This window comes from Phalacrocorax aristotelis, chromosome 1, assembly GCF_949628215.1.
Source record: "Phalacrocorax aristotelis chromosome 1, bGulAri2.1, whole genome shotgun sequence".
NCBI classification, from domain to species: Eukaryota; Metazoa; Chordata; class Aves; order Suliformes; family Phalacrocoracidae; genus Phalacrocorax; species Phalacrocorax aristotelis.
Genome location: NC_134276.1, coordinates 116,398,963 through 116,411,680, shown reverse-complemented (window position 1 = coordinate 116,411,680; position 12,718 = coordinate 116,398,963). Strand labels below are relative to the sequence as shown.

At 38.2% G+C, this 12,718-nt stretch overlaps 1 protein-coding gene across 13 annotated transcripts in view; it reads left to right on the top strand.

Annotated features, from left to right (window-relative positions):
• The window catches only part of POU1F1 (POU class 1 homeobox 1), a 146,337-nt gene that overhangs the window by 44,619 nt on the left and 89,000 nt on the right, over positions 1 to 12,718 (top strand). The window lies entirely within an intron of this gene.

The following is a 12,718-nucleotide window of genomic DNA, read 5'->3' as shown; positions in this document are numbered from 1 at the left end:
GACGGCATTGAAAGCCCTGAGAATAAAACTTCATCTTGCCAACAGACTGCGTCACTGTGTGGGATGGTCTATATACTTGCTTTTATGATGGCTGTGGAAAGGCTGAGGAATAGACTCCCTTCTTTCCCAGGTGTTGCTGGTGAGGGCCCTGTGTGAAAACGGGGCTTCCCTCACTGCCATGGTTGCTGTTCCTTGCTAGCTGGCACTTATCGTTCAGGGTCTGATTCTAAGGTGCAAGTGCTTCAGGCTAGGCTTATGATGTGATGTTTTGGTTTTGATGATGTGGGAAAAGAAAAGGGATCTTTCCTTTCCTTGTGGTCCAGGAAGCACTAAATCAGTTTTGGCTGATGATAGAATCATGAAACTAATGTTTATACAAGCTAATCTCTTTTCAGAGAGATGGAAGCTGAAGTATATTCAATAGCTTCAGATGGTGGGCCCACTCCCCTGGAAATAATTGCTATTTCACTGTAAGATGAAAGAACAACTACATTGAAATGCTGGGCAGTTTTTTGAAAAACAGCGTATGCTGTTATTTATATCTTATTTAAGCAACTGGTTATGCAAGATGGTTTGCTGTTTGGCTTGTCTCTCTTTAATGACAGCAAAGAGTAGTGTATGCTGAGGTTTTGATTAGCTGTATTCTAAATGTGTTCTCAGTAAAGCTTTTTGTGTTGTATACACTTACATGAGCTCAGGAGTAGTTGCTTTCTAAAGTTATTTTTTACCGCAACTGATACAGAAGAGTGATATGTGTAAACTGGCCACCTCTATTGCTACCAGGCATAAGTTTCTGATAACTCTTTAGTCATTGTCTCATGTTCTCATGACAAATTTTGCCATGTTGATTTCACGGGAGGTTTTGTTGGAGTTTTGACAAAAGCTTTCTGGAAAAAAATTAATATATTTTTAGCATGCAAATAACTTAACTGTGGTTATTAGTGATATGAGTTTGCCTTAGATAGCCATGCCCTGTGAACCAGAGCCCCTGGATTACACACACAAATTTTTTTTTCACTTCGAAAGGGTTTTTGTCATCTTGAGTCAAATCAGGAAAGCTTGACACCATACATGTTGTCGTATCCATTCTTGCAGAAAAATCAATTACAACACAGGCTAAAATTTAATAGATTAGGTTTCTCATTTGTTAGGCACATAAGATACAGTTACCTTACATGAGATTTTCCTTTTCTTCTCTTTCTGAGGGACTTCGTTTCCTTTTGTGGCATTCCTTGTTAACAGCTAATACGTGAGTTGTCCTTTTCATGTATTTCCTTTGCAAGATGAATGGTGGTTATCATCTGTGAACAATTTTAAATAGGGTAGTGCTGAGCTGTAAAATCTTCTCTTTACCCCTGGTACCTTTATTATGACAATTGACTTTTCTAACAGACTCTTGTAATACTAAATGTGTGTCATTAAAGGCCTAAGGGCTGCTTCTAAATGTGAAGGGGTGATGGAAGATCAGTACGGTCTCTCCAGCCTCAGAACACTACCCTGACTCTGCCAGCAGCAGCGTTAATTAATGACACTCCTAGTAGTTCGCATGTATGATGTATGGATACCAGTCTTGTGGGATCAGCAGAATTCAGGGCTCCTTGTTTGTAGAAGAGACAGGAAATAACATGGAACTTGATTGCTTCTCAGACAGTCTCAGGCAGCAAACGTGATTAATTAGGTTTTATCATATATTGTTTTTAACATGGAGTGATTAATGGATAATCTTGTTATTGTGAGATTTTTTTACTGAACTTCATTTTGCCATGTTCTTGGGACTCTGGTTTTACTGATTAACTGGTAAGGGAGAAGTTCAGAGAGTGAGAAATCTTTCAAAATGTGTTGAAGTAATAATGATGTGCCTGAGAGGGTTTGTTCAAGTGAATGCAAGAATATGACAGCATGGCAGGTTTTCTTTGCATGATGGTGGTTTTATAAAAAGAAAAAAAATTTCTTAACTATTTCTGAATAATTATGAGTATGAGAATAACCTTAAATATGTAAAGGATGTAATTTGATTTGTATTGTCTAATGCCTTCCTGCTGTGGAACGAGTAATAAAATAAACTTCCATTGGATATTTGATATTCTTTGGATGGTGCAGGACTCCAGCTGCATTACCTTCAAGACCCTCTGTCCTGCATCACATGGTGATCTGTCAACTGCTTTTGAATTACAGCAGTAAATTATTGCCATATTTTTGAAATATACTCTAAAAGGGTGTATTATTAAAAGGAATGGAATAAAGAACCTGTTGTCTTAAAGATGAGGTCACTTCCTGATTGATAAAATTGCTGAAACCATTGCTCCAGCCATTAGGAAGTGGCATTATAATATTTGAAACATAAGCTGAAATACAGGAAAAGGTTTTTTTTCAGAAACAAGTTGAGCTGTTTTACTGAGGTATTGGAAGGATTTTATAGCTTGAGCTGGGAATTGGGTTAAAGCCAGTTCATGCAGGGGTACGTTCAACCTGAGAATAGCTGCTCATCCATGACTAATACTGACTTGAACCTGTCTTTGAAAGTCTCCAAAAGTGCTGTGGCAAATGCTTGTCAGGGCTCTGCTTTCTAGTTTCATGACAAACAGCTAATACTCAATGAGTCTAATTCCTGTTGTTTTCTTTCAGTCTTTTTGAAGTGACCCTTCATTGATTCCTGAAGTTCTGTATAAAAAATCAGTATAAATGAGTGCCACAATAGAGCTGTATCTTCCCAAATTATACTTAACTCACAGTAGATCTGAGCTTCTTATTCTGAGGGAGTGGAATAATGGTGTGATCAACTACAAGGCCCTGTATGCCCATTTTGATTAGCCTACAGTTATTTCCTACTTTTAAGCTAGGATAACATTCTCCAGATGTTGGTCCAGATGAATAGGAGGGAAAGAAGGATTACGCATGCATTTCAAATGCCACTGAAGTTCACTTACCAACCCACGGCTCATTTAATAAGAGTAAGGTTGAAAGTAAAAATGCTGATTCTTAACTTTCTCAAGGTGTTACGTCTATTCATTTTCTGTTTGACGTGCGTTGTCCATTTTGTGTCTAACAGAGCAGTCTGTATCATAATAGCACAACAGAGCAGTTCTGTGATGAGCCAAGCTGCATGCATCGTAACCCTGTATCTACTCTCTAGAGAACAGCCATATAGCTGAAGTTATTGGAACAAGAAAGTAACACGTCTAAATCTCTTTTTTCCAAGAGGCTTAACATAATGAAATGAAGCCTGCTGGATCTTCTCTGGGAGCCTATTTTCACTGGCAGATCAGAAAGACTTTTCACAGAGTTTTTGGAGCACAGTTATTTTGGGTCCTGATCTTCAAAATCTGAAGCACAGAGTACTATCTCAGAATTCAGTGACATTTTACTGCATAAAGATGTGTTGGAGAGAGTGTGCTGCTAGACTTCATGAGAAGTTGTAGATCTGCTGCTTAAGCATGATTTGATCAGAAGATTAGAGGGCATCGGGGTTTTTTTGGGTGTTGGATGCTGGTGTGTGTTTAATGTGCTCTGTGAAGAAGTGCAAGATAAAGGCCTTCTATTCTCTATAACTAAATCTGAAGATAACATGAGTCATGGAATAAATGAACAGTGAGAGAAAGAGATTGACTACTACAACGGAAAGAGAAGACCCTGGAAACTCTCTGTGGCACTGTGTACCCACTGTCAGCATAATGTGACATTGCAGGCTGTTGCACAGCAGAATTTGAGATAAGGAAGCAAGAAGAGTCAAGTACCTCAAGTGCTGGGATATGGGACTAAGTGGGCCTGTGATCCATTGCCAGTTTGATCACCAATCTTCAGGAGCCCACTTACCTTGATGATACCTTGATATCTTTCCAACCTTGAATATTAATAATTGTGAAGAAATTGTATGGGCCAGTATGTAGACCATAGATCTACTTTAACCACTGAATGCAGCTTTGGCTGCACTAGCTTGTTCTGGAATTCTGTATGTCAGAAATAGCAGCTTTTTCCGGTCTTGTATACCACAGTCAGCTTATACTCTTTTGAGTAAGTGGATAGATAAAAGGCAAAAGCCTTGGAGCAGTGGATGTTACCATGCTCCTACCATGCTCCTGAACTGTCAGCAAGATGTGAATAAAGGAGCTGTCCTAATGACACTAATTGGTTTTTCAGACAAGATCAGGAGCTGTAAGTCACCAGGAGGGGTTTGAGGAACTTCCGTGTGTGGAAGACAATTTCTGGATCTAATCTAGGGGAAATGCTGGGACCTTCTGTCAATCCTAAAACACATGTGGACCTTGGGAAAGGGAATAAGTCTCCTTGAAGACTGATGGTTCTAATGACACAGGCTATTCTCTGTAAGAGTCACTGCAGCCATTTCTGCCCTATCTCACAATGTCTGAAGCCCTAGAATATAAAAGTTCTGCTATTTCCCTTTCCTCAGCATGTAAAGAGGATATTTAATACCACGTTTGATCATGTCAGCTGACAGCAGCATGCAAGAACTGGCAGTTCTAAACATATGGTCTGTTTGCACTAAAAACAAAGCACTGGTTTTGTTTAACTTGAGAATAATAATTATGCTGTATTTTAAAGCAAACCAAAATTACAGTACATTCCCAGAAACTTTTTCAGAACATCAGAAGGTGGGACTTTATATGTGGTATTATTCCTTAGCTAACCTTCATATATTGTGTGAAATGCTCTGCTACTGGTCCAAATGCAGCAGTGTGGATAGGGTTGTCCTTGCAGCTAGCCAGTGCTCTTTCCAACCTCTGAAGGCAAAATTCTGTTTCATCCATGCTGCGTTGGCTTGCCCAACCTTTGAAAATGTATTGGTATAAAATTTCTCCTTATGTTAGACCACAAACATGTGGGCAGATTCCATCCATACTGTCAGGCTAGAATTGTTGTTACCTAAGACCAATTTAGTTCGGCATGAGCAAGGAGCACATTTCTGAGGTCCTGGGAAAGCTTCACAGAATGCTGTTGGCAATTCAACAGACATCTAGTTTGTTCTGGGTCATTTTAGGGTGAATGAAGCATGTTGTTTGTCTGTCTTATGCTTACAGAGAAACCATTTTTCAAAGGGGCTATAAAACTGAGGTGTTTAGTACTTGTGATTTATCATAGCTATCTTAACACTGTCAGCAGAAGTAAGATTTGACTGTAATATAACATCTTTGTGGTTTGAACAGCTGCTTTCTGCCTACCTGTGCTTCCTGTTTGGAAATATTTTACTTATTTTCATTTCTTGGGCTAAAAGTTGGTTGTAATAATGTTGATATGTTATACTACTTGCAATAAGGTCATTATGTCATTAATTATCAGTACTTTGTCTTTGTCTTGCTTTGTCTGAATTTGTGTACTTTCCAGTGGTGGATTTTTCCTTGACAGAAAGGCTTGCTCCTTTAAAAATTAAGAAACTAAAATTCTATTAATTTTTTAGGGCATACTCTAATAGAATAGTGACATGGTTACTCTGAAGACAACAGAAATAAATGGGTCTTTGTATTAACTCTGGAGTTTCTTGGGTGATGCAAGTGTAAAAAGAGTTATGTACTTAGTGCAATATGTTGTCATAGGTCCCACTGTGAAAAGGTGCAGTGAAACTTCTGTCTCTTAAAACTTATTTTGGTACTTTGTTTTCCAGTGGAGTTTGATATCATCTTTAGAAACAACTTCTGATGAATGCTCAGTACCTTTCTATGTAACCAAACAGGTACAAGAGCTCTACCACAATGAACATTCTAAGGCCAGCAAGAAAGAAATAAGAGAGCACTGATAACATTGCTAAAAGCACAACAGAACAAAGTATTAGTGAGAAAACCTCAGAAGCATGAATAGCTGCTGTAGGACTAAGGCTCATCTAGATTTTCCTCTTCTAAAACTTTAATAAACATTATTTCCTAGAACCTAATTTTCTTTTGATATATGAAGACTCCCTTTGCATTTAGCTTTTGATTATTCGATTGCCATTTGAACCAGTGCTCTGTGGGAATAGTCCTGACAAGGTAATATAATTGTGTTCAGGTTTTGGACTATTGCTGCAGAGTGGCAGAGTCTGTTCTTGTAAGTGGTTTTATGAAGTTGTCATTTCTCTAGGGATTTCTTGATCTGAAACCAAAACATTGCTTGTGTTCTGTTCTCATTAACTTCAAATATACCACCTGCTTTCTACTGAATTAGTAACGTAATTGCAGATAATGTCTATAGAAGGAGGGGATAGAAGATGGCTTACGGTGTTAATATACTGTTGCAGTAATGAGGGACTAGAGGTGTGCATCAGGAAATACCAATTGTTAGTGTTCAGTGTGTCAGTATGCTGTGGTGGAACTCTCTGCCTCTGTTGCCAAGTATGAGTCTGAGCACCAGAAATGAGGAAATGGGTAACTGCAGACTCCAAATTATAGGCTTTGGGGAGGTATTTCTTTCACTGGGATTCTCTAGTGATTCTTAACATGCTAGCTTATATAAGAGCTGCTTCTCTCAGTAGGGGGGCACCTGTATAGAGGGTCTGCAGACACTATTTGACTGATCACTTTCATGAAACTTGAATTATGCTTGCCACCTCTGCATTTCTTTTGGGACTAGCAGAGGTAAACCTAACAAGAATAAAAACTGCAGATAAAGGTGAAGAGACATAAATGTTTAAAGGCAGTGTTGATCATATGAAGCCCTTATACTTAGGAAAACTGTCTGCAAACAGAGCATTTAATGGGAGACATTCTCAGCACCGATTCCTTTGCATTATTACTGCATTTATTTATTTTCCCTATCATGCTGCTCTATTTTCTGCTGGGACAGGACAGGTCTGTGCTTTGGAAGTTCAGGTAAATATCCATTGGAACAAGCCATCTCTGCTCTCTCATCTTTGCTCCTGCTGTTGCCAGGTAAGCAGCAAGCCAACACAGCAGAACATGAGCAGAACATGTTCATGCATCTCAGCGGTACATGTATGTTCCTTTGTACTCTTGCTTCTGGACAGATTGTGTCTAGGTAGCAGCATCTGAAAGGACAGTGGAAATGTAGGGACGAGCTTGCCTTCTCTCTGTTGGCAACAAGCCAAGAAAATCCTTCAGTGACTTGTAGGCTGGATTTGCATCGATGCGCTTATGCATACTATTCCTAGAGGAAATATGTGCTGCTTGGCAGGAAGTGTATGAGAAATACTGAAAAGTTTCCACAAGCCACTTAGTGCAAGACAAACAGCACCCCAGGATATATTTAATTCTGATCGATATGAATTAGTCTCTGGTTTTTTTTTTATATCAGGATCACACTGTTAACCCTACTGTGAATATTTTTATTGAAGTGCCTTGATGACAATGACACTTTAAAATTAGTGCTTAATTACTGTAAATTATGGTGGAGGGAGTTGCCTTTTTGAAAGTTTCATTATTTCTTTTCCCCATGTTGTGTATGTTTTAATTTATAATAAAATCTGTAGACAGCTGTGTTTGTTACTCTGCTAATGTGAAAACAAGCATTTGAGTGGAAAGCCAACTTGTGATGTTCTTATTACAAATACCATTAGGGTGATAAAAACGGAAAGATGATCCTTCCAAAAATACCTTTGCACACTTGCTACTCTTTGCACGTGTCTGGTGTTCTCTGTAAATCTTTTCTACTTTATTCACCCTACAGGCAAATGATATTGAGGCTTGACTTTTCTCATGGCTCAAACAGCTTGATTATCCTCATACCAGCAGGAAGTTATTTTGTTACACAGCACTTTTTTTTGAAGACATTAAAAACTGTGGGTTGTTTAGAACGGCTTGCTGGGCAGGGTAATTGTCTCTTGCCTCTTATTTAAATCAAAATCAACCATTCAGGACATTCTCCTGGCCCAGAATATCGTCTGCCCAAAGGGAAAAGCAGTTCTAGGGGCCAGGAAGAGAAAACTGCAATCTATCATGTATGCTTTTCTGTTCTGCAAGATAGGCTAATGTATAGCTATTCCATGCCAGTGCTAGCTGTGTGAAATTATATGGTATAACAAGGGTCATTTGCTGTGCAATCTGTCTGATAGCATGGGATCCCTTTGCTATGCCACCTGAATACCTTCTGGGACCTGGAAGCTTTGAGTAGATTTGTGTTTCAGCTATTTTCCTCAAGCCTGACTCTTCCTACAGTATATCCCTTATGCCTTTTAACCGCTATCTCCCTTACATTCTAATATGGTCAAGATGTTGACCTGATTGTAGTGGAGCTTAAGGGTTGGAACATATTTTTTCTTAAGCTTTCAAATTTTCATGTCAACTTGTGGGAGGAAAATAAAGTAAAACCCACCTTCTTTCTAAGCAAGCATGCATGTCTCCTTTATCTCTGAGCTGCAGATTTGGCACCTGCTGTTTTAAGGCTCTGGTTTTTTGTTGGTGGTTGGGTTTTTTTTGTAAAATACCATTAATGGTTTTAACTATACAGGCTTTGTATAGTGAAAATGATAAAAGATTGTTAGCAAACAAGAACCCGTCTGAGAATAAAATATGAACCAAAATTTACAGTAATTAGCAGTAGCTCCAGAAGTATCCATAGCTTAATCATATCAGCCACCTGAAAGAAGGTAGTAATTCCACTCATATCTAGTTACCTTTGGATGGCTTAAAAGAAATCCTACTGCCCCCTGCTTTTTTTGCTCTCTTCCCCACCCCGCCCCTGGCGTTTGTCCTATAAGCTGCACAAAGTCCCTATATAACACCATAGAAATTTTGCAACAGTTAATCCAGAACTGAAGTTGGAAGCCAGGACTTGCCTTGTGGATACCTTTGGAAACTTTATATCCACCTCCGAAGAGGAAGAGTTTAACAACATTTTCTTGCACCTTCTTTATTCCTTCATTAGTCACTACAGAGAATACCAATTTAGAGAGCTAAATATCAGAATAACTAATAGGTACCCATAGATATGAAACAGTGTATGCTGTCCTGGTGTGAGAATTACTATGCAAACACTTCATAAGCATTATTTAAATCCAGAAATAAAATACTGCTTTTTGTGAAGAGTATTGGCATTTGTAAGCGTATGTAGCAGCACTTAATATTCTGGGGTTATTTACTCTGTCTCTCTTGGCAAGAGTTAATTTACGATATCTTTGTGATGTCTTAAAATACTACTATGCACATTCATCTCTGCTGTTTTATGCACTGAAAACTCAGAGATTTGAAGGCAATGTCATTCTACTCTAACGTCATCAACCCCAATGTATCCAGTTAAGTTCATAAACAGGAAAAATGTCAAGCCTCTATCCTATTTCCCATAGCATATACATGCATGCTTCATGCACATACATCTTGTTCTCTCAAAAGACATCGCAGACAATTCCTTAAAGGCATTTGGAGCAATGTCTTTTGTATCAGGAAAGTTACTGCATTTCAGAAGCTGAGGTTAGGAAATACTGTTTTAATGGTGAGTGACTCCCTTGAATAACATAGTCCCTGAAACTACCAAATAAAATTTACTGTTTTGAATTTGCAGCCTTTCTTTTCAGTTAGAAGAAAAAAAAAAAAGGTGCTTATGACTGAAGTTATAGGAGCTAGTCTTTATAAGAGGACAAAACAGAAGTGTTCCATGAGGGATCTGATTTCAGGTACAAAGGATTGGGTTACTAGACCTTCTTCATTGCTATGAGTAGGGGAACAGACCTTATAAATAGGAAAGTGAAGCTGTTACCTAGAATAGTAACTTAGTTGAATTTGTTTCAGTTCTTGAGTGATTATCTCAATAAAGCAAAAAAAGTCATCTGGATTCTTTTAAATCATTTTATAGATATTTCAAATTAACTATTAAAACCAGAGGTTCCCCAATATAGTTGCTTTCAAAACTTTGACTACTTAAACATAAGATATGTTTCTAAGGACACTTTTGTCTTTCTACTAGCTTTTCTTTGTATGTCAGTGTTGGGTGGTATGTTTGATTTCTGTGACCCGTGACTAAAGACCCGTGACTATTAGATCACCACACTAAGTAAACTGGCGGCCTTTAATGATGACGAGTGAAAGATGCTTACTGCAGAAGTGTAAATTTACTAAAAAAAAAATGTGGTTTTTGGCCAAGTTAATAGTAAGTGCTTAAATTGTCCTGATGTCTTTGTACTACTTTTCCATAGCAGAAGTACAGAGATATGTTTGGAAAGTAATTTGTCCTTGACATCCATCTCGACTCTTTCTCTCACTAATTTAATGATGGTAATGTCCATAAATTAACAAGAAAACACCCCAGATCTGCAGGAAAAAAAAAACAACACCACACTTTTCTTTCTTGGAGATTAATTAAAGCTACTCTACTCTAATGTTATAGCCTTTTTCTGGCTTTGTATTGTGAAATATGGCAGAGCTTAAATGATTGCCTTCTTTTAAATGTAATTCTAATGTTTTCAGTCAATTATATTGGAGGTGACTTTTTTATGTGGGAGAAGGAGCGAGCTTGCTTACTAGTAGAAAGAAAGTTAGTTTTGTTCAGTTTTTGAGTATTTGAATGTCGCATCTAATCTCCATTTGTGGAAAGTGACATGATGTGGAAAAAAAAATAAAATGCATTAACTGTGTATACAACAGGGCTTCTGCCAAATTGTTTCCTGAATGAATGTATGTAACTTACTGGAGAGTAAGTCTAATCATGGCATTTATTTTAGTGCCTTCAAAAAATCCCCTGCTGCATTTTTTCAAGTTTTCTGAAAAACCATTTTATGTAGCATCACTAATTGTCACTAAATAGTATAGAATTTCAGGAAAGCTCTGGAAATTTATTCCTCCTCCCTCCCCTTCCAGAAGATACTAAGATCTCTTCCAATTATTCATGGAAGTTTTCATTAATAAGAAGAAATAGCCTTCTTGGATTCTGTAGCTTCTGTTGGCATCTTACTAATGTGTGACCTCTGATCCAATGTCCTTCCCTTGTTTGTAAGGTTCTGCTCTACCTTAAAGTTCGTTCCTAATTGGGTGTCTTCCTTCTGCTGACACTTCCCTCTGTAAAATTACCCACAGGTGTGTCATGAGGGGAATATAAATACACTGACAGACTGTCTGTTATTTGACAAATGAACACTTCGGAGCATATATCTCCAGCAGTACGTTATTGTACTCAGATTGTTGAGATGAAAGGCTTGAGCATAAGATTATCCGAATGTCCTAATGCTACAGGACATCCATTACGCCCCCACACAAGACAAATGAAGTAGTTAAAAATTCAGTACTCATCCACCGGTAGCCTGCAATGTGTCTTTATACGTGTGTGTATAATGTCCATATTCTGGTATTTGCATAAAGATTCATTTGTATTTGTGCTACTATTTTGTTAGGAACTGTCTGAAACATACATATGTTTTTAAAATACATTATTACCTGACCTAACAATTATGTATTTTTCTTTAAGTTTTCAAAATCTTTCCTATAAGAAAAAATTCCTACAATAAGGTGAAACGGAGACTACAGACTATATTAAAATCTATAGGGTTTTTTTGTTGTTGTTACTCCAACTTTATGTTGGAACATTTCTTTATGTTCCTCAATATTAAATAAACTAGTAATTTTATTTTCTTAAATAACAGCATCGGAAGGCTTAAAGGTGTAAGAGGGGGGAAAAAAAAGATAAGACAAGTTGAAATACAGACACATTTTAAACTAATGCTATGCCTCCATATGTCCTATTCCTCAGAGGTGTATTTGAAGTCAATGAAGTTAAACCAGGGCTGAGCTTAGCTTTCTCTGTCTTCTCCAATTTATACTTGCCATCCTGGCATTTAAAGTTCATTATCTTGTGAATTATGTTTGTATTACATTACCTGGGTCCCATTCTTAATCGCTTATGCAATGTCCGACTACCTTGTTGAATGCTAGGTCTTTGATTTGGTGGAAGTAGTGAATACAGTCTACTTTCTTGGAGTCACAGGCTTTTTCTATTAAGGCAACTTAGTTTTGTTTGCTAAGACTACTACTTGATCCATCTCTTGCTTAAAAAAGTATTACTGCATAAAGGATACTGTGTGAAAAAATAAATGTATGAAGGGAAGGGGAGGAGGAAAGGGTCATGTAATTTCTATGGATGCCTTTTCTGTTAAATTTACTTGGGTAGTAAAATAATTTTATTTCAAAAATATAATTTTATCAATTACACAAACATGTCTTACTGTAAAATTTGACCTATTTTATACTGCTGGTGACCATGTGTCATGGTTTAGCCCCAGGCAGCAACCAAGCACCACGCAGCCGCTCGCTCACTCCCCTCTGGTGGGATGGGGGAGAAGATCGGAAGAGTAAAAGTGAGGCAACTCATCGGTTGAGATAAAGACAGTTTAATAGGGAAAGCAAAAGCTGTGCACAAAAGCAAAGCAAACCAAGAAATTCATTCACTCCTTCCCGTGGGCAGGCAGGTGCTCAGCCATCTCCAGGAAAGCAGGGCTCCATCCTGTGTAACGGTTACTTGGGGAGACAAACACCATCACTCCAAATGTCCCCCCTTCCTTCTTCTTCCCCAGCTTTATATGCTGAGCATGATGTCATCTGGTATGGAATATCCCATTGGTCAGGTGGGGTCAGCTGTCCTGGCCGTGCCCCCTCCCAGCTTCTTGTGCACCCGTCAGAGCACGGGGAGCTGAAAAAGTCCTTGGCCAGTGTAAGCACTACTTAGCAACAACCAAAACATCTCCACATTATCACCACTGTTTCCAGCAAAAATACAAAACATAGTCCCATACTAGCTACTACAAAGAAAATTAACTCTATCCCAGCTGTAACCAGGACACCATGGAGCTTCC